The following is a 27,056-nucleotide window of genomic DNA, read 5'->3' as shown; positions in this document are numbered from 1 at the left end:
AAATTTTATAAAGCCCATAATTACATGCTAGGAAACATTATTCTGGATCCAGATCTTTAAAGGCTTTTTAAAAAGCAGTTTATAATAAAAAATTTTTAAAGGTTTGTGAATTTTTAAAAAATTTTATTATTTATTTTGAGAGGGAGAGCATGAGCAGGGGAGAGACAGAGAGAGAAGGTGAGAGAGAATCCCAAGCAGGCTCCACACTGTCAGTGCAGAGCCTGATGTGGGGCTCAAACCCACAAACCATGAGATCATGACCTGAGTTGAAATCAAGAGTCAGATGCTTAACCAACTGAGCCACCTAGGTGCCCCTAAATCTTTTGTGCTTTTAAGGACACTATCAAGAAAGTAAAAAAAAAAAATTCAAAGAATAGGATAAAATCCTATTTGCAAATCATGTAAGGGCTAAAATATTTGCAAATATGATCAGGGACTTGTATCTAAAATATATAAATTACTCTTACACTCAATAACAAAAAGACAACCCAATTAAAAATGGTTAAAGGATTCAAATAGATATTTCTTCAAAGAAACACAAATATATACAAATGACTAATAAATACATGAAAAGATACTCAACATTATTAGTCATTAGGGAAATGCAAATCAAAACTATAATGAGATACCACTTCACACCCACTAGGATGGATGGTTATAATAAAAAACGAGATAGGTTAGTAAGAATTTGGGGAAATTGGAACCTTCATATATTGCTGGTAGGACTGTAAAAATAGTGCAGCCACTTGGGACATCAGATTGACGATTCCTCAAGTGGTTAAACATAGAGTTACTGTATGAGTTAAAAATTCCACTGCTAAGTATATATTCAAGAGAATTGAAAACATGTGTCCACACAAAATTTATACAAAAGTGTCCATAGCATTATTATTCATAATAGCCAAAAAGCAGAAACAACCCTAATGCCTGTACTGATGAATGGATAAATAACATGTAATATATCTGTACAAGGGAATATATTGTGTTGTGTTATAGACTGAAAGTTTGTCTCCCACCCAAATTCATATGTTGAAGCTCTTACTCCCAATGTGACGATATGAAGAGGTAATTTGGGAGGTAATTCAGCTTAGATTAGGTCATGAGGGTCATGAGCCTCCATGGTGGAATTAATGCCCTTATAAGGAAAGGAAGAGACACTAAAACATCATTTCTTCACCATGTCAGGATACGGGGAAAAGGAGCAATAGTGAAAATGGTAGCAATTCCTAATTACTGAAATCCCTTGTCCTAACTACTGAAATTCCCATAAATGAATAATGGCAAATATCATTCGGCTATTTAAAAATGTTTCCTTAAATTTATTTCTTTGACTATGGAAACCTAAAAAGAGCATAAAATTTACCATTTTAACTATTTTTAAGTGTACAATTCAGTGGCATTAAATATCTTGTTATATACAAGGCTGCTTTTTGAAATGTATCTTTTACTTGGTCACCTTTTCCCTTCAGAATAGAAAAGTGACACTCAGCATCCTCGCACACCCAGTTCAGTGACATCAGTGTTCCTGCAGAGAGAACCCCGACACCAGTACGGTAATTTTAAATTACTTCATCTACTACTTCTAAGGTAGCTTGAGTGAAGTCTGGATTAGCGAATTCTGCATGAAAAAGATTTCAGGTCCCAAGGATCTGTCATAATGAACGTCAGTGGAAAATTCTTTCTTTGAGATTGCCTTGATTCCAGTATACTGCTTAATCCACTTGGCTCTTCTGGGTCATACTTGCTAAATTCTTTTACTAAATCAGGACAGACGTAACTATAGTGCTTCTTTACTTCCATAGCTGTTTCCAGGGATTGCTCTGGAGGAATTCCTGCTTCTCAGCCTCTCAGCAGGTGCTGAATGAAATATGGTATAGCTCACCCTGTGACTGGAATGTGCTCACCACAGCTGTCTATCACGTGTCTTTCAGCTACGGGAAGGACAGCCCTGATGTCATCTTCACTAACTGGTATCACACCAGTCACTATCAATTTTCTTACTTTTAAAAAAGTTTTATATATTAATTTTGAGAGAGAGAGAGTGTGTGTGAGTAAGAGAGTGAGAGTGAGTGTATGGACAGGGGAGAGGCAGAGATTGAGGGAAAAAGAGAATCCCAAGCAGGCTCTGCACTGTCAGTGCAGAACCGAATGGTGAGCTCAAACCCATGAACTGTGAGATTATGACTTGAGCCAAAGTCAAGAGTTGGCTACTTAATTGACTGAGCCACCCAGGTACCCCAAGTTTCTTTCTTGTTTTGATGCTCAGGGTGTTGCCAGTGCAAGAACAGCTGCATGGCTATGTATAAGCCTGGAGTTTTGAAGGGCTCAAATGTTATTTCAGCAGTGTATTTATGGGAGCATTTACTGGAGGTTTAAACAGAAAAAAGTAATGACCTTCAAATCCTGCTTTAGGTGTTTAAAGGCCACTTGCTCTGTAGACCTTTCCATCCAGTGACAGTCATAGCGGGGTGGCCACTTCATGGTACATGTTGCTTTTTCTGTTACTTCATTCCCAATAAAGAAATCTAGGCTCACATTGCCTTTTCCCAGGAAGCTAAGATGGCCATAGATGCCCATGTCCCAGTCAGATCCAGGCTGGCCCACAGTCAGAGTACTCTGTTTAATTATTTTGGATGGAAGTTGTAGGGGAAGCAAGATAGCAGTTTGATTTCCAGGTTATTGTTTCCATCATTATTTGTTTTTAAAAAAAAATATTTTTTTGTTGTTTCTAATTTTTATTTAAATTTTTGTTAGTTAACATATAGTGTAATATTGTTTGGGGGAGTAGAATTTAGTAATTCATCACTTACATTAACACCCAGGGCTCATCACAAGTGCCCTCCTTTATACCTGTCACTCATTTTACCTATCCCCCTGCCTACTTCCCTTCCAGCAACCCTCAGTTTGTTCTCTCTGGTTAATAATCTCCTGTGGTTTACCTCACTCTTTCTTTCTTTTTCTTACTTCCTTCCCCTATGTTCATCTGCTTTGTTCTTAAATTCTACCTATGAGGGAGATCATATGATATTTGGCTTTCTATGACTGACTTACTATAGCCAATTTATGAAAGGAATCCAAATGTCCATTGACTGATGAATGGATAAAGAAGATATATATACACAATGGAATATTACTCAGCCATCCAAAAGAGATATCTTGCCATATGCAATGACATGGAGAGAGCAAGAGGATATTATGCTAAATGAAGTAAGTTGGTCATTACTTGTTTGAAAAGACTTTAAATTCAAGTCTAGCCTACACAAAGGTGTTACCCTATATTTTGACGAGAGTCTAATATAGGTAGATAAGAAATAAATTATAGAAAGAATCAAATAGAGGCTGCACTGAGGCTAAGATCACTTAAGAGAATAAAAGGGATGGGGATGGATGAGATCATGAACAATGCAACCCAAGTGTGGTCAGAAATGCAATGTGAAGGTTGAATATACTGGTGGAAGGTGGTATTTCTGGAGGAAGACTGGGAAAGATGCATGTGAGGGCAAGTTGCATTGTGCAAAGGTCACTGCAACAAGTGTATTTTAATTAATTTTAATTAATCAATTAATTTAATGCTCCGAAACACAGGTGCACAGGTGGGTGAATGACCCACTTAGTTAAAACAAATAGTTATCTGGGTTCCACTTGAGGTCTATTGAAATGAACTTTCCAGGGGGTGGCATTTATATCAAAAAACTATACAAGAGATGGGTTGAGGAAGGGCTATGTGAACAGGAGGAATCATTCTGCAGTGTTTCAGAAACTAGTTTCTGCCTCCAAATAGCAAAGAGGTGGCCTGAGGAGTTAACCAGTCTCACTCTAACGATGGGTAAGAATTGCTGTTTTCCATTCAGCAATCCAGACAGATTGGGAACTTTAAGAAAGAAGTTCTGTGTTGCTACATGCAGGTCAGAGAAGCCATGTGATGAAATGGGGTAAGAGCGAAAGGCCTTGAGGACACTGAGCAGACCAGAAGCAGCAGGTGGGTTCCTGCCACCGGCCTGTTGCTGGAGGCAGTTTCTCAGTGGAGGAGGGTAGCTCTCCAGAGTTGGGGCATGTGGATTGGTATAGTCTGGTACAAATTAGGACTGAGTAGAAAAAGCCAAAACAGGCACAGGAATTGGCTCAAGTCTGACTCTGGGATTAAAGAGGCAACTTTTGTTGTCTTGCCTTGATCCCTAGGAATGAGGGATTGGCTACCAAAATGAGGTTCACAGCAGGGTACTATGGGTTTGTACTGAGTTGTGGGTGCATATAAGATGACTGCTTTATAAATTTGGATATCAATGTATCCATAGTTTTTATTGTAATTACATTAGATAGAGTGCCCTAAAATCTCCATGAAGTCAGAGACTTTGTCTGTTTTGTTCACTGCTCTATTCTGTCTCTATAAAAGTGCCTGGCACACTGTAGATGCTCAATACATGAGGAATGAATCCATCATTTCAAACATGAAATTAATACTAGCAGGAACATTTGAATCCACATGAACCCTATCACACTCTTGTCCCCTTAAAAGGGCAAATATAAAATTGATGTTGAAGTTTGGTCTTAAGTTAGTTGTTGATTTATTTTTCTTCTTTGGTAGGAGTTAGCTTCATTATCCTTCTTTCTAGTCAAAGTCAATTGTTATATCCTTTATTTTTACTAAGTATGATGTTAAATACTTTATGGTATTACTTTTCTAAATTGAAGAGATGACAGCTTAGTATGGTGTTTGAATAATCATTTTTGTAATGGGGAAAGGTTTCTTTTTCAACGATAGATTGTTCTGCTTTGAAATTCTTAGTGACATTCAAACTTTTGAGAATTCATGTGAAAAGTGATTTGACATACATTAGAACTCTAGAGAGAGAATGAAACTCTTAGTAGAAAAGAGAGGCTATCTTTGGGCTATTCTAGGATAGAATCTATATTTCTCCTTTCCTCTTCTGTTTTCTGAGAAGTGTCAAATAATTCATTTTTCACCCTGGCTCTGAAGGATGTGTTGTATGTGTTGGGATTACTTCATATTGCTGATAAAGAAATCATAACAGTAACCAAGATCTTATAGCATCCTCAATAATCAAACAGCATGTAACAGCATTTAATATATTAGCCCAATTGTCTGTGGGAAAAGTTGGTCATAAATTCCAAATATTTTGTAGATCAGCCACCCAGAGAACACTGGTGGGGCACACACGTGCACGGGAAACTACTGCTAGGAGACAAGCACTCAGGACCAGGCAGGAAATGGTCACCAGCCACTGGCAGGCTTTGGAAATAGCATCAGTTGTCATTTCCAACTTCAGGGGTTTGCTTTGTGTCCAGAGTCTACATCAAACACATTGTGGCAATCAAGCAGACTGTCTGCCAAAGTTAGCTTCGTGGAAATGTTTTCTTGCATTTCTCCGACACAGATAAAAAATCATATTTTGCATTCTTCAGAGCCTGAAATGTAATGATTGTAAAGGATGGGTGTGATCATAACAGAAGCTCTTGGAAACACATTCTGTAGCTGAAACCCAATCATTTTCCTCCAGTGAATGAATTATCTAGCATGATGAGTTTCTGAAAAGCCCATAAAACCAGGCTTATGTCTTCTTCTGTTATTTTTAAAGTTGTTGTGACATTTACTCCCTATTTTCCTTTCTAATGGGAAAACTGGTGAAAATACTTTGTAAACTGTGATACGCCATTCATTTTAAACTACCATGCTTTCCAAGGGTATGAAAATTGCATATGGCACTATCTACAAAAAGGATTGTTTTAGTCGTTATGATTATGTTTCTGGTTGTATTTCACCCAGCAGATGTCCCTTGTCCAGGGCATATATCTATAAGAAGCAAATTATTCTTTCTGCTTTCATAGCTACATGCTTTGAAGAAAGGGCTTTGTAGCTGTCATCAGAAGGCAGAGCTAAATCTGTGATTCAAGCAATGCCAAAGACACTTCTACTTAATAACTGTATGAAGCCAAGTGGGATTAATTAGAGACCTTATATACTCATGGCTGAAGTGCCAACTTTGGTTCCAATCCCAGGACTCCGTGGCACCATTGTTAATCTCAGAATTTGAGGCACTGGTGGAAGAGTCCAGACCCACCACCACCATCAGGGGACTTTGAGGAGAGTTTTAAGACTCCAGGGTCTATGCACCTCCCCTTCTCTTTTGCTCACATTTGCAAGGAGGAGGAACAGAGTGGGAAACCTTGTGCAAAGGACAAGTGATGGTGAAAGGGCCAAGTTTTCTGCATGGTGGTCAGGTTGGGGTGGTGGCAGCAGCCACCACCAGCTCTCAGGCTTTGGGATTTTTTTTTTTTTTTGAGAGAAAGAGACAGTACATGAGAGCACCTGAGGAGAGGAAGAGTAAAGAGAAAGAGAGACAGAGAGAATCCCAAGCAGGCTCCTTGCTGCCAGTGTGGGGCTTAAATTCATGAGATCATGACCTGAGCTGAGATTAAGAGTCACATGCTTAACCTACTGAGCCACTCAGGCACCCCTGAGGCTTTGGGAGTTTTATCTAGCTTCTCTTCTGATCCAGCTCTTGTCCTGGAGAGTTAGGACATGGATGGAATGGGCTAAGGCCTAACCAAAGATTTGGTGCAATTTGTGTTATGTTAAAAGCAAAGTTGACCTGGGATGCAAAGAAGTGTCTGAATCCTGCAGTCCTAGAGGGGAGGCGAAGAGCAGGAGCTCTGATATCACAGGTTGGCAACAGAGAACGAGAAAGATGGAGTAAGCGAGGAAGACCCTGGAGAGCCCTTCTGAGGCATTGATGAAATGATCTTTCAGTTCCTTTTAGCTTAAAATGTGACTGATGGAAAAACAATTTGCTGTTTCCTTTAGGTTTTCCTTGCCTATAGCTCCTTCCAACTTGTCAAGCTATATGAGGGCTTAGAGACCCTGGGAAGAGAGTTGTCGTTTCTGTTTCACCATCACCAGATATAGTTTGATGCACTTGTTTAGGGAGTGTTCCTAATACAGAGGTCTAGACATCAGGCTTTAGGAGTAGAAAACTTCCATGGAAATATCATACCATGTTTGTACATTAAATGATTATTTCTAAAGACAAGTACCTGTTTATTAGTTTATGTGTGCAGTGAGAATACTTGGTCAATGGGTAGGAAGGAGTTAAGGCATAATCCAGTTTCTCCCTAACTACCAAGGAATGTCCTACATGGGTTGGAGGAGAAGGCAGGTAATCCTGTCTAATCTCTTAGACAAAATGATTCTGTACCTCCAAGTAGGTACTTGCAGGAGGATCCTTCTATGAACTTCACAGGATATCCTTAAAAATGGACCTGAAAGCTCAGGTATAAAACAGAGATGTTTCCTGCCTCACATTTAGGTCTTCCATCCATTTTGAGTTAATTTTTGTGTATGGTGTAAGAAAGTGGTCTAGTTTCATTCTTCTACATGTTGCTGTCCAGTTCTCCCAGCACCATCTGCTAAAGAGACTGTCTTTTATCCATTGGAAACTCTTTCCAGCTTTGTCAAAGATTAGTTGGGCATACATTTTTGAGTCCAATTCTGGGTTCTCTATTCTATTCCATTGGTCTATGTGTCTGTTATTGTGCCAATACCATACTGTCTTGATGATTACAGCTTTGTAGTAGAGGCTAAAGTCTGGGATTGTGATGCCTCCCACTTTGGTTTTCTTCTTCAGTATTATTTTGGCTCTTTGGCATCTTTGGTGGTTCCATATAAATTTTAGAATTATTTGTTCTAGCTTTGAGAAGAATTCCAGTGCAATTGTGATTGGGACTGCATTAAGTGTATAGATTGTTTTGGATAGTATTGACATTTTAATAATATTTATTCTTCTGACCCATGAGCATGGAATATTTTTCCATTTCTTTGTGTCTTCTTCAATTTCCTTCATAAGCTTTCTTTAGTTTTCAGCATACAGATCTTTTACATCTTTGGTTAGGTTTATTTCTAGGTATTTTATGGTTCTTGATGCAATTGTAAATGGGATCATTTTCTTTATTTCTCTTTCTGTTGTTCATTATTGTTGTATAAAATGCAACTGATTTCTGTACATTGATTTTCTGCCCTGTGACTTTGCTGAATTCATGTAGAGGAGAAAGCAGGCAACAACCTCTTTGACTTCAGGTGCAGCAATTTCTTACTTGACACATCTCCAAAGTCAGGGAATCAAAAGCAAAAATGAACTATTGGGACCTCATCAAGATAAAAAGCTTCTCCACTGCAAAGGAAGCAATCAACAAAACTAAAAGGCAACTGACAGAATGGAAAAAGATATTTGCAAATGGCATATTGGATAAAGGGCTAGTATCCAAAATCTATAACAAACTCACCAAACTCCACACCCCAAAACCAAAAAATCCAGTGAACAAATGGGTAGAAGACACAAATAGACACTTTTCCAAAGAAGTCATCCAGATGGCCAACAGACACATGAAACATACTCAACTTCATCTATCATCTGGGAAATACAAATTAAAGCCACTCTGAGATACCACCTCACACCAGTTAGAGTAGCTAAAATGAACAAATCAGGAAACTGTATATGCTGGCGAGGATGTGGAGAGACAGAAACCCTTTTGCATTGTTGGTGGGAATGAAAACTAGTGTAACCACTCTGGAAAACAGTGTAGAGGTTCCTCAAAAAATTAACAATAGAACTCCCCTATGACCCAGCAATAGCACTGCTAGCGATTTACCCAAGGGATAAAGGAGTGCTGATGCATAGGGGCATGCATCTCAATGTCTATAACAGTGCTTTCAACAGGAGCCAAATCATGGAAAGAGCTTAAATGTCCATCAACTGATGAATGAATAAAGAAGATGTGGTTTATATATACAATGGAAAACTACTTGGCAATAAGAAAGAATGAAATCATGCCATTTGTAGCAACGTGGATGGAACGGGCGGGTATTATGCTAAGTGATATAAGTCAGTCAGAGAAAGACAGATATCATGTTTTCGCTCATATATGGATCTTGAGAAGCTTAACAGAAGAGCATTGGGCAAGGAAAGGGGAAAACAAAATAGTTACAGAGAAGGAAGGAGGCAAACCATAAGAGACTCTTAAATACAGAGAACAAATAGGTTAATGGGGGCTGGGGAGAACGGAAAGTGGGTGATGGTCATTGAGGAGGGCACTTGTTGGGATCAGCACTGGCTGTTATATAGATGCCAATTTGACAATAAATTATATCAAAAAAACAAAACAGAGATGTTTCACAAATGAAATGCTCCCTTACTGTGTGAGAGAGCCCCATAAATTCTCCATTGGAAACTTTATCTATAACCCTGGGCCTGGGAGCATGTGCTCATCATGGGAGGGAAGGACCCATGGGGCCTCCCTCAATATTCCAGACTTATCTCTGCTTTGCCTGAGTTCTGGATTACTTGAATATTTCATATCAGTACAAAACCTCAATACTGGAAGCTTACTGGCTAAGAGCTTGATTTCTGTGAATCTGGTCCTTTGTATTAGTTCACGCAATAATAAAATAGAGCTAACGATAGAGAAATAAAACAGACAAAATGCTTCCAAGTGCATGTGTCCATCCCTAAAGATACACTTTTTTATTTTAGTTTTTTAATTCTTTTGAACAATTGTCCACATTTAATTTATGGGGGAGAATAAAAGAGGAAAGTTTGAAATCAGATTAAGTGTTCAATGATTCTTTTTTCTGTTTTTCTATTAGAGTAAAATATATACAACAAAATTTACCATTTTAACTATTTTAAAGTGTGGCATTAAATATAATCACTCTGGCAATTAAGTGGCATTAAGTACATTCAGACCATTGTTGAGCCATCATTGCTATATAGTTTTAGAACTTTGTCATCATCTCAAATAGAAAGACTACCCATTAAATTATAACTCCCTGTTTCTCCTCCTCTGGTCCCTGGTAACTTCTACTCTACTTTTTATCTCTGTGAATTTGGCTATCTTAGGTATCTCACTTAAGTGGAATGATACAATATTTACCCCTTTGTGTCGGACTTATTTCTCTTAGCATAATGTTTGCAAGATTTATCCTCTTGTAGTATGTAGTAGAATTTCATTCCTTTTCAAAGGCTGATAATACTACACACATGCCCCCCCCCCCCATACACCTCTGTTCTTATCCATTCATCTGTTGATGGACATTTGGGTTGTTTTCAGTTGTGAAATAATGCTGCAGTGAAAATTGGTGTACAAATATCTGTTGAGTTCTTGTTTTCAATTCTTTTGTGTATTTACCCAGAAATGAAATTGCCTGATCGAATGGTACTTGTATATTTAACTTTTTGCAGAACCATCATATAGTTTTCCACAATGGCTACACCATTTTTACGTTTCCACTAGCAATGAAATGCACAAGGATCCTAATATCTTCATATCCATGCCAACTCTTATTCTTCCCTCCCTCCCTCCCTCCCTCCCTTCCCCCCTCCCTCCCTCCCTCCCTCCCTTCCTTCCTTCCTTCCTTCCTTCCTTCCTTCCTTCCTTCCTTCCTTCCTTCCTTCCTTTTCTTCCTACCTCCCTCCCTTCCTTCTTGCTTTCTTTTTTCATGATTGCCATCCTAATGGGTGTCTTAGCTACTTTTCAGTTAAGTCTTATTATGAAACAATAAGGTTAATAATAATTTAGTGCTTACTAGCTTGTCCCAATGAACAGCTAGTTGCGTCTTTCTAGCCATCCTTGCCTCTAGAACAGCCTTATCCCTAGAGCAAGACTGCCAAGACTGAGCTGCTTATCCCTTTGGAGGTCTTTGGTGATGTCACTCCCCTCTTGTCACCTCTAGCCAACTTTTTGGAAAATTGATGAGTGAATGATAGAGAGGTTTGCAGGGGAATCTTAAGCCACTAGCATAGCTTCACTCTATAAAAATAGTAAAGGAACAAGAAATTCACACCAACTTTCTATACAGGCTCTTTCTCCATGAAGGTGAAGAAGGATTTGACTTATCTTGCCTGGCCCCCTGCTCTGTTTATTGTTCTGTTATTGTTTTTTTCATATGGTTTGCCTTCTAGATGTCTGAGCAGTATATTTGTTAATAAAAGTGATTTTAATCAATGTGATTATTGATATTTTGATTATAATATTCAGTAAGTTGTCCCTGAGGAGTTTATATTGATGATTGCTTACATCATCATTGCCTTAAAAGTGCATGCACTTTCGGAATATCACAGATTTGTTGTTGTTGTTAGTAAAAGTAACATATGCTCATCTAGAGCTTTAGGGCCTGCCTGCTTCTCTTACTGATAAGCCCAAACATTCAGACTACAGTTGGCATCGCAGAGATGGAGGCCAGGCTGGCGCCTGTTCTCCCTCCTGGGTTGTTGATAAAGCTGTCAGCCAGGTTGTGGGGGCAGGATTCTGGCCAAACCAGTGTTCAGGATTTCTTAAGCTTAGCCAATTGGCAACTGATATCATCCAGGAGATGAATCCAATCCTAACTCTCTATACATCAAATACACACATATATAACATTCATTTAGATTCTTCTATGATTTACTGTGGGCTATAGAAATCTTTAAATAGTATCAATTAGAAGAAGCTGAATGTAATATGTTCTTCGCTTAAGTTATTATCTTTTTTTTAATAGAAAAATTGCTAAAGGTCTTAGGTCTTTCTGGCTCTTTATGTAAGTAGCTAGTTTTAGAAAATAAATCTAACGGTATTAGAAATAAAAATCTAGATTCCTTACTTGAGCAGCTAGGATCTTGAGTTAAAGTCAGAGTTCCTAGAGATGCTGATGATTTTAAGGGACTCTGAAGTGGTTTGTCAGCTACTGTAAGTCCTCAGGATCCTGCTCTTCATGGTGAGGCAGGATCAGCAATATCACCCTCCCCCGGAGGCTTGTTAGAAAGGAGAGAGATCCCAGATCCTCCTCCGGACCTGCAGGAAGAAGAATATGCATTTTAACAAAGTCCCTGAGTGGTTTGTAAGCACATTAAAAGGAAAGACATGCTTGTCCACAAGAGTATTTCTATTTAAATTCAGAGGAAGTTTTCCTGTAAATGAAGTCACAGATATCTAAAATGCACAAGATGCCCCTTCTCTTCTTTTCTTGTAAGTGAGTAAAAGAATGCCCTAAAGGTGAATTTTAAATACTCTGTCTTTGTGAAGTAGCAGTTCACGGAATTTTGGCAGTATCTAATGAAATACTATTTCCAAGGCCTTCTAAATTTCTCTATAATTTATGTCATTTGTAGCCTTAACGTGGGTTTTCAGGGGCTTGGTCTATTTCATAAAGGTTGGAGGGGTTAAAAACTGATATACCTTTCTGTATTGTAACGTAATTTCGCTTCCTGCAGAGCCTTTGCAGAGAGACTGAGGGAAATTATAAAATATATTGATAGGTTATTGTAACATTTGTCTTAACCAGTTTCATACATACAAGGATGGCATTTATTTTGAAACTTTAAGTTTTATTAGTTTTTACGTTTTATGTATAGATTTTGTTCACTCATTCATTTATTTACAAGTCTGGAAGTTTTTCTTTCTGAAGAATATTTTTTTTTCTTTTAAAATTGTTTTGGAATTCAGTGCAAATAAAATTTGAATAAAATAAAAACCTAGCAATTGGGGAAAATATTTAACTTCTATGTAAATATATATTTACCTCTATTACTACTCAGGACGGTTTTATGTAGAATTGCTACATGAACTGATCAGACATGGAAGCATACCTATGAAACAAGGCAGTTTGTAATATACCACTTTTACATTTTTGGAATTGACATTTCATGATAGTTACATTTTCTCCCTCAGGTATACGTACATGATTCATTGCATATAATATGAAATTTGTTTCACTTTCATTCCACAGCTTCAGTCAATTAACTCTGACATTAGAACAAAGGTCTAAGTCCATGTGTAAAGTCTGACAATACAGGGGCTTGCCTTTCCTGACTATTTTCCCACTAGAAGCCTCTGAGGATGTTGAGTTATTGAAACATCTTCACTACTTTGCCTTGGAAAGCATTTCATAGAATGCTTTGCAAAGGAATTGCCACATCTTAGGAGGAGTACATTAGCTCATGAGAGAACTTTAAGTTCTTATACAGAGTTGCTATGATGTTTAACAAAATGATGGTATCATTGAAGACCATGTTCTCTAACTCACTTCGTTTGTAGCCATCATCACACTTAGCAAAATTAAGACACCTCAGACTGTTTTATGTGCTAATAATACTGTATTGCACTCCTGAACATGTACATACAAGTCTGTCTTGTCCTTAGAAATAGAGAAGAGGATATGAGGTCCCTTGTGATAAACATTCTGGTCCCAGATTATTCTAAAGTGTTTGTTGACAAAATTCAAAACAGCAATCATTTGGCCACCATTACAATTGTGTGTGAGCTGCTGGTTTTTAAGAAAATATATACAGACATGAGATTAATACTAATTTCAAGAAATTTTCATTGTGTGTACAATATACAGTACAGTCTGATGTGACTATAATTTTTTGTTTATAAGAAGGGATGATTCTTAAGCTTTCCCAAGTAGAGCATCGTGATGCTGTTAGCTCTCAGCCTTCCTAATATCCCTCTCCTGGAAAAAGTCAGGCACCCAGACAGGCATAAACAAACTGCTCAGTTTCATACTGTTAGAGATTAATAAAAATTAACAAGATTTCAGTTTGTACTGTTTTTATTTTTGTATTTTTATTATTTTATCTTATCTTATTTTATTTTTTTAATAGATTATTGTCAAGTTGGTTTCCATATAACACCCAGTGCTCATCCCAGAAAGTGCCCTCCTCCATGTCCATCACCTATTTTCCCCCTCACCCCCATCAACCCTCAGTTTGTTCTCAGTATTTAAGAGTCTCTTATGGTTTGCCTTCCTCCCTCTCCTTAACTATTAGTTTGTACTGTTTTTAAACTGCTTATTTTTTTACCATTTTCAAAGAGCCTGGACATACAGTTTCTTCAAACACAGTGGAGGCTCAATGTAGTGACATTGAGGTAGTCCCAAATATGAGCAGGATGGAGAACATTTGTGTACTAGCACACACCTTGACACTGCTGGTATCATCTGATCTTGTATTTATGAGGACAAGTATAATTAATCCCTGTTGGGGCAGCAATGAAATTGCTGACCACAACTTCCTTGACTCTCCATGTTCCTGTGACTTTCTGGGATGAAAGTTATAAAGGCGTCAAATATGGGCTATATGCTCTCACATGCTCTGGAGTTCAAGGTTCATCTTTGGCACATGAATATTACCACCACGTCAAGTTGTATGGCCCAGATGAGTTTATTTTATTATTCATTTCTCTGCAGAGACCACAACATGATTGTGAGACACTTAGAGAACCAACAGGATTTTGTTTGTACTTTCAAAAATGGTTTTCTTAAGAAGACACACATTTCTGATGGGAATTCCAGAAGAGGAAAAATAGTAGGTTTGGTAGTACGTCTGGGAGTCAAACATGGAATAAGACAGTCAGTAAGATATATTAGTATATCTTGTCCCTTTAGGAACACTGCCATTTTCCCCTTAAGTATGGCTCTTAGAGTTAAATTAGTTTAAAAGTTGAATTTTTGGGAAGGGCTGGTTGGCATTTGATAGTTAAATATATATAATGAAGCAGGAGAAAACACATTGCTTTATTTCATGGACTAACAGCTGGGATGTTCATTTACTGTCTTTTTCAGGCTAATAAAATTTTTCTAAAACAACCTTCCAAATACCACTATGGAAGCCAAGATTTTTTTTTTTAGAAATCAAATGACTTCTTATAATACTATTTTTATGGAATCCGTTGATTATTTTACCATTTGGGGATAGAGATATAGTCTCAAGAGCTGTAGAAATTCAACTCTACCAAATTCAAATCACTACTTCTTAGGCTGTGCTGCTGAAAACATATACTTTCAAATATATCTTTACTTCGCTGTTTACTAAAATCAATGCACAATTATTCAGAAATTGATAGTCAGATGATGGTTTATCTGGTGTTTTGCCTGGATTTGGGTCTTCATCTTTTGCCCATATTTACCACTGATTGTTTTTGAGCTTCCATAATCTCTTCTCACCTCTTCAGTCTTTCTTAAGAGACTGTTAGTGGGAGGCGGAGAATATGCCAGCACAACAGTTGATATTATATTAATTAGCCCATCCAGGGTTTGGTGGAGAATAGGATGAAAATACTAGATAAATTAACTGTTAAAGAGCTCTTCTTGGAGTGTGAGATGAAAAGTCATATATTAGCATTTATTAATAAATATATTTGGAACTTTTGCCAGATGAATATGATAAATACACATCTGGATTTTATTAATTTTGTTTGGGGTTTTATGGTTGATTATGTGTGTAGATGTTCCCAAAAAAAGTAATGATTATAAAATCTATTTTCTTCTTTATATTGTTGATTTCAGTTATGCTCTCTTTTAGACATCTTTTCATTAATTAAAATAATAATAATGGTAATAGTGAAAACTAATATTTATTGAGTGTGCTAATTCTGGCCAGAAATTATCATATTTTCCATATGTAAATTAAGTAACAAACTTAAGATATTTCTAATAGTGGGGAAAATGGTAGTTACTATTATTATCCCCTTTGAAGATGTAAAGATACTGAGGCACAGATAGGTTTAGTAATTTTCCCAAGATTATGCAGCTAGCAAGGGGTATAGTCATGATTTAAATCCAGAACCTGTTCCCATCATCACTATGTTATATAGTCATTTTCCTGGGCACAATGCATGGTGCTTGTTACCCCTGGCTTCTATGTGTATTGTCTGCTAGCATACTGTGGATTCATGGCAGATATTGGCAGGGAGAGGTCAATAAATAGAATTAATTTCCTGCATGATAGTCTTGGAATGGAAGTGATGAAAAACCATCCACATGGTCACCTCAGCTCCTCCTGTCCCTCGCTCAGATGATTGGCTTATGGTAAGTGAGCCACAAGTAGGCTCTTTGTGGCTAATGGCATGTGTGTGGATAATTCTGGTCCACACTGCCTAGGACACTGTGCTAAAGATAAAACATGTGGAATCCATGACTCAGTTCCAGCCAGTCCTCCAGCGTTTACTGGGAAAGGTCCCAGGAGATAAAACAAAGATTTTGAAATAAAAAATTTAAAAGTAATGGATTTGTTTTTATCATTAAGCTTTTTGCTTAGAGATTCACTTTTCTTTTGCCCAAGTACTAGTTCTAGGGTGAGTTCTTCATGGTGCAAATGAATTTAGAATTTGTCAAATTAAGAATGGTAACCTTTCACTTTAATAGAATATCATCCGTCCAACCCCATCCCCTTATTTCTCTAGATTGGCCTTTTGATTTCACTTTAGCAAAAAGTTAATGACCAAGGTTCCATATAAGCAAAGCTCTGTGTTATGAAGGATGAGGCACAATCCTTGACCTCATTTGCACGAACAACCATATTACAGGACAGCCTATGATGGGGGATGTAGTAAACATAAAAATAAAGCACCATATTACATACACATAGGAGAGATTATTTCTTACTTGGGAGTGGGGAACCAAAGCTTTAGGGAGAGGGCAGAATTTGGAAATGAGGTAAGAAGAAAGGTATTTTAAGTAGAGGAAACAGTGTAAGCAAAGGTGGAAATTGCAGTGCATGTTTAGGAGTAGTAGGGGTGAGGCTAGAGATGAGAAGGAGAAGGAGGAACATGGGAATGGCAGATGGGAATAAGACAGAGGACCTTCAACTGAAATTACAGGGGTCTTTACTATTATATAGAGTTTAAATTTTATTCTGTTGGCAACAGACACCATTGCAGTGGGTGAGCTAGGCATGGGTTTTAGAAATCTGACTAACCTAACACTCAAGCCTGGATTTTAGGAGTGTAACTGTGTGAAAGATGGCTCTATTGTGGAAGATAAAGCCCAAGGGTAGTGACTGGTTGAGAGGCTTTAAAGATAATTTAGGGGAGGGGCGCCTGGGGTGGCTCAGGTCAGATCTCATGTTCATGGGTTCGAGCCCCACGTCGGGCTCTGTGCTGACGGCTAGCTCAGAACCTGGAGCCTGCTTCCAGTTCTGTGTCTCCTTCTCTCTCTCCCCCTCCCCCTCTCATGCTCTGTCTCTCTCTGTATCAAAAATAAATAAAACATTAAAAAAAAAAGATAGTTTAGGGGAGAGAGATAATAAGGACCTGAAATCTGAAGTACAATGAGAATGGAAAAGAAGGCATGAACGAAGGTCAAGTGAATGTGTGCCATTGGCTCTGCTGGGGACTGAGCGGGCAAAGGAAGGCGAGTAGTCCATGGTTCCTACTTCTGAGACTTCCCGTCTCAGTGAGATTGCCTGGTGCAACTGACTAAAATCGAAAGGAACAGGGACCAAGTTATTTTGTACTGCACCCGCCTTTCCTTTGCAGTGGTTGGTCATCGGGGCCATAGGGGGAGAGATTATTTCTTGAAATAATCTGATATATGTTTCTTGAAATATATATATATGATATATATTTCTTAAAATAATCTGATAATATGTTTTCAGCTCTATATTTTTTGAAGGAGTCGAGTAGAAAAGCAATCTTTAAAACATTTATTATAAGAATAATAAAATTATTTTATTATTTTTAAATTTTTATTTATTTATTTTTTAATAAAATTATTTTAAAAATAAAATAGATGGAAGCATTCTTAGGATGTATTTGTTTTTCTTATCAGGACAAAAAAAATCAACCCATTCAATTGTATAATAAGTATAATAAATAGTACTGTGGGTGAATTTATTAAATATTTGACCTCCTGTATCTCCTTGGATCACCCACATATTGCATTAATTTAATCTTGCCCAATAGCTTGGGTTTTATCAAAGCAACTGTAACTTTTTCTTGGTGCTTTCATATCTGTCCCCTATCTAGATGGGTAGGACAGAGACATGCAAGGGTTGTCCTCATTCACCAAAGTTTTTTGGTATTAAGGGATGATTCTAGCTCAGTTCTTTTTTATCTCTGTGTTAAACTTTATGTTTATTCTAAACAAGTTAAAAACACAGCTTTTCATTAACACAAACTTGGCCAAGCCTCTCATTACAGATTTGCTGGGGAAGGAAGTTATGGTGAGTAGAAAGAAGAATAAGAGGTAGTTGAAAACAGGATAACCTTGTACTCTTTAAATTTATATTTCAGTTTTTTGCTTGTAGGAATAACAGAACCATTGAAGAAGGCAAAGCAAAAGTACATTATTGAGAATTTAGCTTATTTTTGCCTCATTGTCCTGTAGGCAAACTTGATGTATAGTTATATAACAATGTGTACAAGAAATTCCTAAATAACCTCTCTCAGACTAGTTATCTCCAGCTTGTTGGCACAGATTAGTTGCCTTCTTGTGAGGTAGACAAGTCAAATATTTAATTCTTAGTTTCTTAAACTCTACTCTCAAGATACTTAGGTTTACACATTTTTATTCTTGTTTAAGATCAGCTACATTTAAGTATTTATATTATATCTCCAAAGTCATATGTACACATTTCTTTCTTACCCAAGCAATTTATTAATTAAGGCAAAATGACTTTTCTAGGCTGAAATGATTTCACGGTTCAAGGAAATAGACTGATGAATCAGTAAAGTTTCTGTCCAACAAGAAATATGAAATATTAAGTATCTGAGAATTTCCACTTTTCAATCAGCATTGCTATCATTAATTTATTTTAAAAATTACAAATGGTATACTCTGATTTTACAGAACATTCATTAGAAAATGGGCTACAGTTAGCAGTTTCTGGGTTTAATGTTTTTTGTCTAAGAGAGTGAATGATTTTTGAGTTCTACTTCTAAATTCCTAAGAGGGTACTCTTGTAGGTCAACTGTGGTACCAGGTCCGAAGATCTCCTACTGAGCCATGCCCCCTGGTAGTCATGCCTGTCAAAGTTTCTTACTACTGCTGTAACAAATTGCCACAGATTTTGTGGCTTAAACAATACCAATTTATTAGCTTGCAGTTCTGGTGGTCATAAGTTCAATGTGTGTTTCAGTAAGCTAAAATCAACGTCAGCAGGGCTGCATTCCTTTCTGGAAGCTCTAGAAGAGAATCCATTTCTTACCTTTTCTAGGCTCATGAGCCCTCCTGCATCTTCATGCTGGCAGTGACAGGCCAAGTCCTCTTCATACTGCCATCTCTCTCGTTCCCTGGAGCTGGGCAAGTTTTTCCGTTTTGAAGGGCTCACATGATTGAATCAAATGCACCAGGATAATAAGGATAATTTCCTTACGTCAAGGTCCACGCTCTTAATCACATTTGCAAAGTCCCCTTTGCCATGTAAGGTAATATAGTCACAGGTTCCAGAGGTGACAATATAAACATGCCTGGAGGGCCATTTTCCTGCTCACTGTAATGCCCTTTTAAGAGGACTACAGGCCCAGCTGATAGGTAATTGTTAGTGCATGAGAGATACTTCCCAGCTGAGTCCAGGAATCCACTGAACGTTGAGAAATAAATCATTGTTGTAGGCCATTAGGTTTTGTTACACAAAACTGCATAATCATACAGTCAAGCTGGAATGAGGTTTCCATCCTTTGACAAATCAGCTTCGGCCAGGGATTAAGGTCATTGTATCTGTTAGGTATCAACTGCGAAGAGTAGAAATTAACTCTGGTTAATTTAGGAATAGTTTCTCAGCCATTTGCTTGGAAATTTCTGCAGTTGGTTTCGTTCCTCACTTAGGCATGTTTTGACAATTGTATTCAGGTGCTTTTCAGTCTCTGCTTCCCATTTAACATTCCAATTTACAGATGAAATTTAGCATCTTCCAGAATTGTAATGAGGATTGAAGAACCAGGCTTGAAGGCTAAGCAGCCAAGAACAGTGCCCCAATATACTGTCCCAGAAAGAGCTCAGGGGAGAATGTTGAGCCACCATCACGAAAGCCAAGTTCTAAACACGCAGTCTGGGTTAGTAGCAGGAAAGGCGCGGCCTGGGACCAGCGCGGACTGAAAGCCAGTACTACTATCCTCCCACCCCGGGGAGCCCATCTAATTTCAGCTGCCACTTCTGAGCTTTTCCTGGCGGAGCTTATTTCCGTGTGTTACCAGCTCTTGATCCAAAGTCCGGAGTGAGTGACTCTGATTTGTGAAACGCAGCGGACCTTCAGCTGCAGGAAGTATCCCCACCTCTGTCACCCCTCCCGGAAGGTTTTGGTTGAAATTATTTGGAATTTCAGTTTCGATTTTTAAAGCTATCAGGCCTTGTATTTTCTTTGGAATCCTTTCTTAATTTTATTAGAATTAGAACCATACTCAGCAATTATTTAAGTATTTCCCCTGCACTGGTCTCATTGCTATTTCCTATATACCATTTGGCTTTCTTAAAATTTTTGGTAATTTTTAGCCATTTTTCTGGTTGACACCCTTAAGTAATATTTTTCAAGAAGAATGAGTGGGAAATCAATTTTTTGAGTCCTCAGATATTCAAAAGTGTTTCTCCTTTGTCCTCGCATTTAAACAATTTGCTTCTATACTGAATTCCAGGGTCACAATCCTTGAATGAATATTTTAGAAATTATACCATTTTTGCCTAGCATTAAATTTATTCATAACTGCTCTCAGTTTATTTTTTCTGTTACTAAGATATTTATTTTGTCTTTCCATTTATTAGACGTATCTCTTCATTTTTGATCTCATAAATCTCACCAGAAAATACTTTAGCTATATTTTCTTTCAACAATGTCTGCTAATTATCAGGGTGCTCTTTTACTCGGAAGTGTTTCTTCAGCTTTTTTCCTGTGATTTCCTTTGCAAGTGTTTCTCTTCCATCTACTCAGTCCTACCCAGAGTCCCTATGTTGTGGTTCTCTTGGTCTCTCTAAGAACCTTTGGGAATTCATTAGAAATGGGAATTCTTGACATCCCAGAATGCTACTGAATCAGAATTTTTAGGGATGGGGCCCGGAAATTTGTGTTTTAACAAACTCTTCAGATGATTCTGAATCCATGCTGAATTTTGACTCAAGAAACCCACTGAACATGGAGAGATAATAGATTAGTGCTTTGAGGTAAAAATAATAGATTATTGTGAGCAGTCTCCATCCGCGGCACATCCTCCCGCAGAGGCCTAATTGCAGGGGGTATTTTCTGTCCTACTCTCTGATGTTCCAAGTAAGTACTCTTTTTATCCTGATGAAAATGGTTTTACTGACTGTGATTTTCCTAGGAAATGTGATCCTCTTGCCTTTTTCTATACACCTCACACCCTTTAAGTCTACAGCCAACAGCCTTCACTGCTTCTACATCAGGTGGAGACCAGATTGGTGGATACAGGTTGGGAAATTGCATGGGAACATACTGGGAGTGTTCTGCATGACTCCTCCTTGGTCAGCTCCTAGCGTTCCTGAAATCCATCCATGTGGGAGATGGGGGTGTTCAGGCACTTGGTCTAACATATGCACTTTTGAAAGTGGTATGTAGGTAGATTTTAAATAAAATAATGTTTTCATTATTTTATTCCAAAATTGTATAAATTCACCACATATAAATTGAAATGCAGCTGGACTACTCAACACCGATTCTTGGTAGTATTGAGAATATTGCCAAAAGTCTTTCCTAATACTCCCTCACATTAGGTAAATGGGGAGATAGTCAAAAGATTTTAAAATTCTCAACTATATTGGTTACTAAAATAAAAAAGTATACCAACATCAGCTGTGAGTTCTCAAGTAGGAAGAGTTATAAATAGGATGAGCATTCATCGCCAGTGTGGAAGAATGGACAGTATAAGCTGAGGGTGTAGGTAGTTTGTGTCTTAGCTCTGCTACTTATCAGCTGTGTGATCTTCAACAAATGACGGTATCTATAAATCTCAGTTTCTGGGGCGCCTGGCTGGCTCAGTCGGTTAAGTGGCTGACTTCGGCTCAGGTCATGATCTCACGGTTTGTGGGTTCAAGCCCCGCATCAGGCTCTGTGCTGACAGCTAGCTCAGAGCCTGGAGCCTGCTTCGGATTCTGTATCTCCCTCTCTCTCTGACCCTCACCTGCTGGTACTGTCTCTCTCTGTCTCTCAAAAAATAAAGATAAAATTTTAAAAAATCTGTTTCCTCCTCTGTAAAATGAGGCTCATAATATATATCCACCCTAGATCGTTTATTAAGATCAAATATGACATTTAATGGAGGGCAGTATAACAGAGTGGGGACTTCGCATTCAAACTGAAGTTTGAATCCAGATCTTCCACTTAGCAGCTGGGAAAACCTGGGCAATATCCTCACTCTCTCTGTATAAGTTGGTATCGACTGGGCTGTGCAACAATAAAAAGTAGACTCTTTCCCTCCCTTCTGAGTCCTGACTGCTTCTTCCTGGGCCAGAGGTATTTTTAGACCCTTTCCTCAAGCCCTCCACTGCTTCTATACACTCCCTCCCCAGTCATTTCCGAATGACAGGAGCAATATATTCCTCTGTAGTCTTTTGAATAGTTTTTTAAAACTGTGCATTAGTTATGCTTTTGTGTACAGTCCAAGCTTTCAAATTCAGCAATTTAGACAAAGAAAGCATTTTTGTAGTATATCTTATCAGATGTAGTTAGAGCAGATATTTGATCAAACCACATGTATCCTCAATTAGAAAAAAACCCCAAAACATCAGAACTTCTCTCTGCCTTTGCCCTCTGGTAAAGAAAGCAGAATCTTTACTGTAGAGTAAGAGTAGAAGCTACTCTTCAATTTCTGCAGCTAGTTCAATTAATACTGTTAGTGCCAAGAAACACAAGCATTTACCATTCCCGTTTGCTTTCTGCTGTCTGCTTTTATTATTCCTAGGTCATAAATGTTAGCAGTGTCAGTGTTCCATCTTGTTTTTACCTATTCCCTGACTTAGAGGCTTTCGAATTTCAAACTCCTTGAATTCTTGTTCAAAAGACTTGTTTTATGAAATGTAAAACAAATAAAAGCTGAACTCTTCTGGTCAAAGATATACAGCTAAACATACGCAGGCCTGCAATTCTGTTAGTTGATTCTGGTATTCCCTTACATTATTATATTCTGTCTCATCATGACTGTTGCAGCTTCTATTTTGGGGGGAATGTCCTGTGTTAAATACTCCTTCTGTGGCTTCATTAGCATTCTATGCATATTCCTGTCAATATTCTTGTCCCATTAGATTTTAATTTGTCTGTTTCTCCCACTAGATGATGAAGGTAGGGATTTCTGTATCTTCACTGCCTAGTAACAGGATGCACTCAGATCATCTCAATGACTGGCTCATTGACCATGTCCAAGATCAGAGGTGCTAAATCAGCCTGGGTGGATTGACTAAGCAGGTGCCTAAAGGATGGACAGCTGGTGAAGGACCCAGTAGGGCAGCTGTCATCAGAAAAGTGATGCTTGGCAAAGAGGGTAAGAGGCCTTGGGAGTGAGGGGGGCACGTATCAGTCAGGACCTTGACAGGAAAGAGATAGAACATTCAAATGAGGACATTTCCAGGTAGATTTATTTACGTAGGCAGTACCTGTAAAATTGAATGTCCTGGGGTGTAGGGCACCACAGGAGATGATGCAGAAACCCGGGATTAGTGGCAATTGGACAGTTACCTAGGGAAGGAACTGTTCCCAGGACCCATATAGAGTAGAGGAGGTCTTTCTTGGTCAGGGGACATACTAGGTGGGTAGTCAGGGGAATAGGTGCCCTGTTTTTACTCACCTCCCTCCCAGTGATCTCTTTTTGTGATTTCCCACTGGCAGATCCCAACTGGAAGTCTGTGAGTAGGGAGTCTATTGATGCAGTTTATCCAGGTCAGTGTCCTAGGGGAGAAAGCAGGGTGGAGAAAGATTAGAGAATGAGCAAATAAAATGTGTCCAACGTAAGTGTTAGGTATGGGACTGAGTTTAAAAATGATGATGAAGATGGTTGTTTTTCAGACTGGAGGGATATGGGGGAGGGGGTTATTTGCTCACCATGTTATTGCTATATTGTAAACAACACAAAATATGGCATGCAGAAATAGCATTTATTTAGCTTACATGTTTGTGTGTTTTCAAGGTTGGGCCCAGTTGGGGTGGTCTTGTCGGAACAGCGTGTTCCATGTGTCCCTTCCTCCTGGGGCCATCAACGTCACCCATGGATGCTTTTCACAAAGATGACAAAAGTGAAGGGAGTAAGGTCAATTCAGCAAATGCTTTTCAAACTTTTGATCATGTCATATGCCGTAATGTTTTATTGACCTGCCAAGTCCATGCCCAAATTTGGGATAGAAAGAGAGAAAGCTTGAGACTATTTCTGAGGAGTAATCCATCATGCCCACCAAAGATGTTTCTGCATCTTTCCCAGTTGTCTTTTGAGTATTGGTTAAGGAAACATTGACAAATGATTGAGGATTCTCTATGAATCTTGTGAAATTCTCTCTAGCACTTTCTCTACTCAAAGCTACTAAAAAAAAACCTTTTAGGAATGTACATGATATTTTGGGGTGCAAATGTGGCTTGATTTCAGCTTGGCAAATTCACTGGATTTAAAGAATTTGTGAGTAACTTTGAGTTCCAGGTTGAGAATAAAACAGATGAAAATATTTGAACTTTTGTTGTTTTAAAGGCTAAAATGTATAATACATTGGCATGCAAAGATGAATTATTCCATTCATTTATTCACTCATTTAAAAAAAAAGTTTATTTATTTATTCATACACAAGTATATGAGTGGAGGGAGGGGCAGAGAGAGAGAATCCCAAACAGGCTCTGTACTGTCAGTGTGGAGCATGGTGGGGGGGGGGGCTTGATCTCACCATCCATGAGATCATGACCTGAGCCCAAATCACGAGTTGGATGCTTAACCAACTGAGTCACCCAGGAACCTCCATTTATTCACTTATTTTTATCATTCAATCAATTGAATTTTATTGAGTACCAATTAAATTCAAACTACTATTACTAGGTCAATCAATGGTGGTTAAAGAGATTAATGAGATATAATATCTACCATCAAGAAATTTATAATCTTGCTAGGGAGATAAAATGTAAACAAAAAATAATAGATACAAATAATGTAAAGACTAGAATATATTTTCTTTATAGCTCACTGTAAGGTTTTAGAGAAGAGGATACATGGCTTTTCTGTGCTGGAGGATTTTTGATTCCTAAATTCATTTCTTGTTATTGATCTACAAAGATTTCCTATTACTCAGATTCAAGATTTATGTATGAATCTTGATAACTTCTGCATTTTTAGGAATCATCTGGGTTTTTTCCCATAGGTTATCTGATTTGTTAGTGTTTATTTATAGTAACCTGTTATCACACTATTTCTGAGTTATTTTGTATTGTTTTGTCTTCCATTTCTCATCTTGGTTTTTGAATCTCCTCTCATTTTTTTCTTAGTTAATATGGTTAAAGCATTGCCAATTTTGTTTATTTTTTTTGAAAACCTTTCAATGTTATGTTAGTGTTTATTCTGGTTTCTATTTTATTTATTTCTGATTTTTCTTGGTTATTTTTTTCCTCTACTAAATTTCAGATAAGTTTCTTTTTCTAGCTCCTTGTGGTGTAATGTTAAGTTGTTTGTTTTCTTTTTTTTTTAATGTTTATTTAATTTTGAGAGACAGACAGAGTGAGAGCAGGAGAAGGGGAGAGAGAGAAGAAGACACAGAATCCAAAGCAGGCTCCAGGCTCTGAGTTATTAGCACAGAGTCTGACACAGGGCTCGAACTCATGAACTGCGAGATCATGACCTGAATGAAAGTCAGTTGCCTAACCAACTGAGCCACCCAAGTGCCTCATTTATTTGATTTTTTTAAATTTAAATTTTAATTTTTTATGCTTTTATTTATTATTGAGACAGAGAGAAACAGAGCATGACTAGGGGAGGGCAGAGAGAGCGGGAGACACAATCTGAAGCAAGCTCCAGGCTCTGAGCTGTCAGCACAGAACCCAGTGCAGAGCTTGAACCCACCAACGGTGAGATCATGACCTGAGCCCAAGTCAGTCACTTAACTAACTGAGCCACCCAGGCACTCCTTGAACTTTTTCTAAACACAAGGATTTATAGCATAAAAAAATAAAATAAAAATAGAATTACCATATGATCTAGCACTCTACTACTGGCTATTTATCCAAAGAAAACAAACAAAAAAATTAATTCAAAAAGATATATATCCCTATGTTTATTGAAGCATTATTTACAATAGCCAAGATATGGAAGCAACCCAAGATGAATGGAAAAAAGTATGTGATACACACATACACACACACACACACACACACACACACACATACACACACACACACACACACACCAGCATATTACTCAGCCATAATGAAGAATGAAATCTTGTCATTTGTAACAACATGGAGGGATCTTAGAGGGTATTGTGTTAAGCAAAATAAGCCAGTCAGATAGAAAGACAAATACTACATGATTTCATTCATATGTTGGATTTAAGAAATAAGACAAACCAACAAATACATATAAAAAAAGAGACCAAAAAACAGACTCTTAACTATAGAGAACAAACAGAGGGTTATCAGAGGGAGGCGGGTGGTACTATGGGTGGAATAGGTGAAGGGCATTAAAAATATACTTATCTTTTTTTAAATTGTATTTGTTTATTTTGAGAGAGAGAGCTCGAGAGAGTGAGCACTGGGGAGGGGCAGTGGGAGGGGAAGAGAGAGAAGAGTACATTTATCTTGATTAACACTGAGAAATACAGCAAAACCTTGGACAGTGAGTAATTTGTTCTGTGAGTGTTCTACAAGATAAGCAAACATTTCTAATAAATTTTAACATGATAAACAAATGATATCTTGCAATATAATAGTACATGATGTTGAACATCACATGATCACAACTGAGCCAATGGTTCTTGAAATTCTCTTTGATATACAAATGCTTTGGATTACAAGCATGTTCCTGGAATCAATTATTCTTGTACACCAAGGTATGAAATTGTTTAATTGCTATATTGTATACATGAAACTAATATACACTGAATGTCAACTACTCTAATTAAAATAAAAAAAATTTTTTTTAAAGTTAGAGTTAAAATCAAGAGTGTTGGGGGGCCTGGGTGGCTCAGTTGGTTGAGCATCCAGCTTTATCTTGGGTCATGCTCTTGCAGTTTGTGGGTTTGAGCCCCACATTGGACTCACTACTGTCAGTGTGAAGCTAGCATTGATTCCTCTGTTCCCCTCTTTCTTTGCCCCTCCTTCACTCAT

General features: G+C 37.9%; 1 pseudogene; it reads right to left on the bottom strand.

The window, feature by feature from the left end:
• Positions 1–1,559: 1,559 nt before the first annotated feature.
• Positions 1,560–2,523, bottom strand: LOC115292641 (annotated as a pseudogene).
• Positions 2,524–27,056: the final 24,533 nt, after the last annotated feature.

The sequence above is a fragment of the Suricata suricatta genome, chromosome 5 (assembly GCF_006229205.1).
Source record: "Suricata suricatta isolate VVHF042 chromosome 5, meerkat_22Aug2017_6uvM2_HiC, whole genome shotgun sequence".
Taxonomy (NCBI): Eukaryota; Metazoa; Chordata; class Mammalia; order Carnivora; family Herpestidae; genus Suricata; species Suricata suricatta.
The sequence above is the reverse complement of the archived record's forward strand: the minus strand, read 5'-3'. Positions and strand labels throughout refer to the sequence as shown.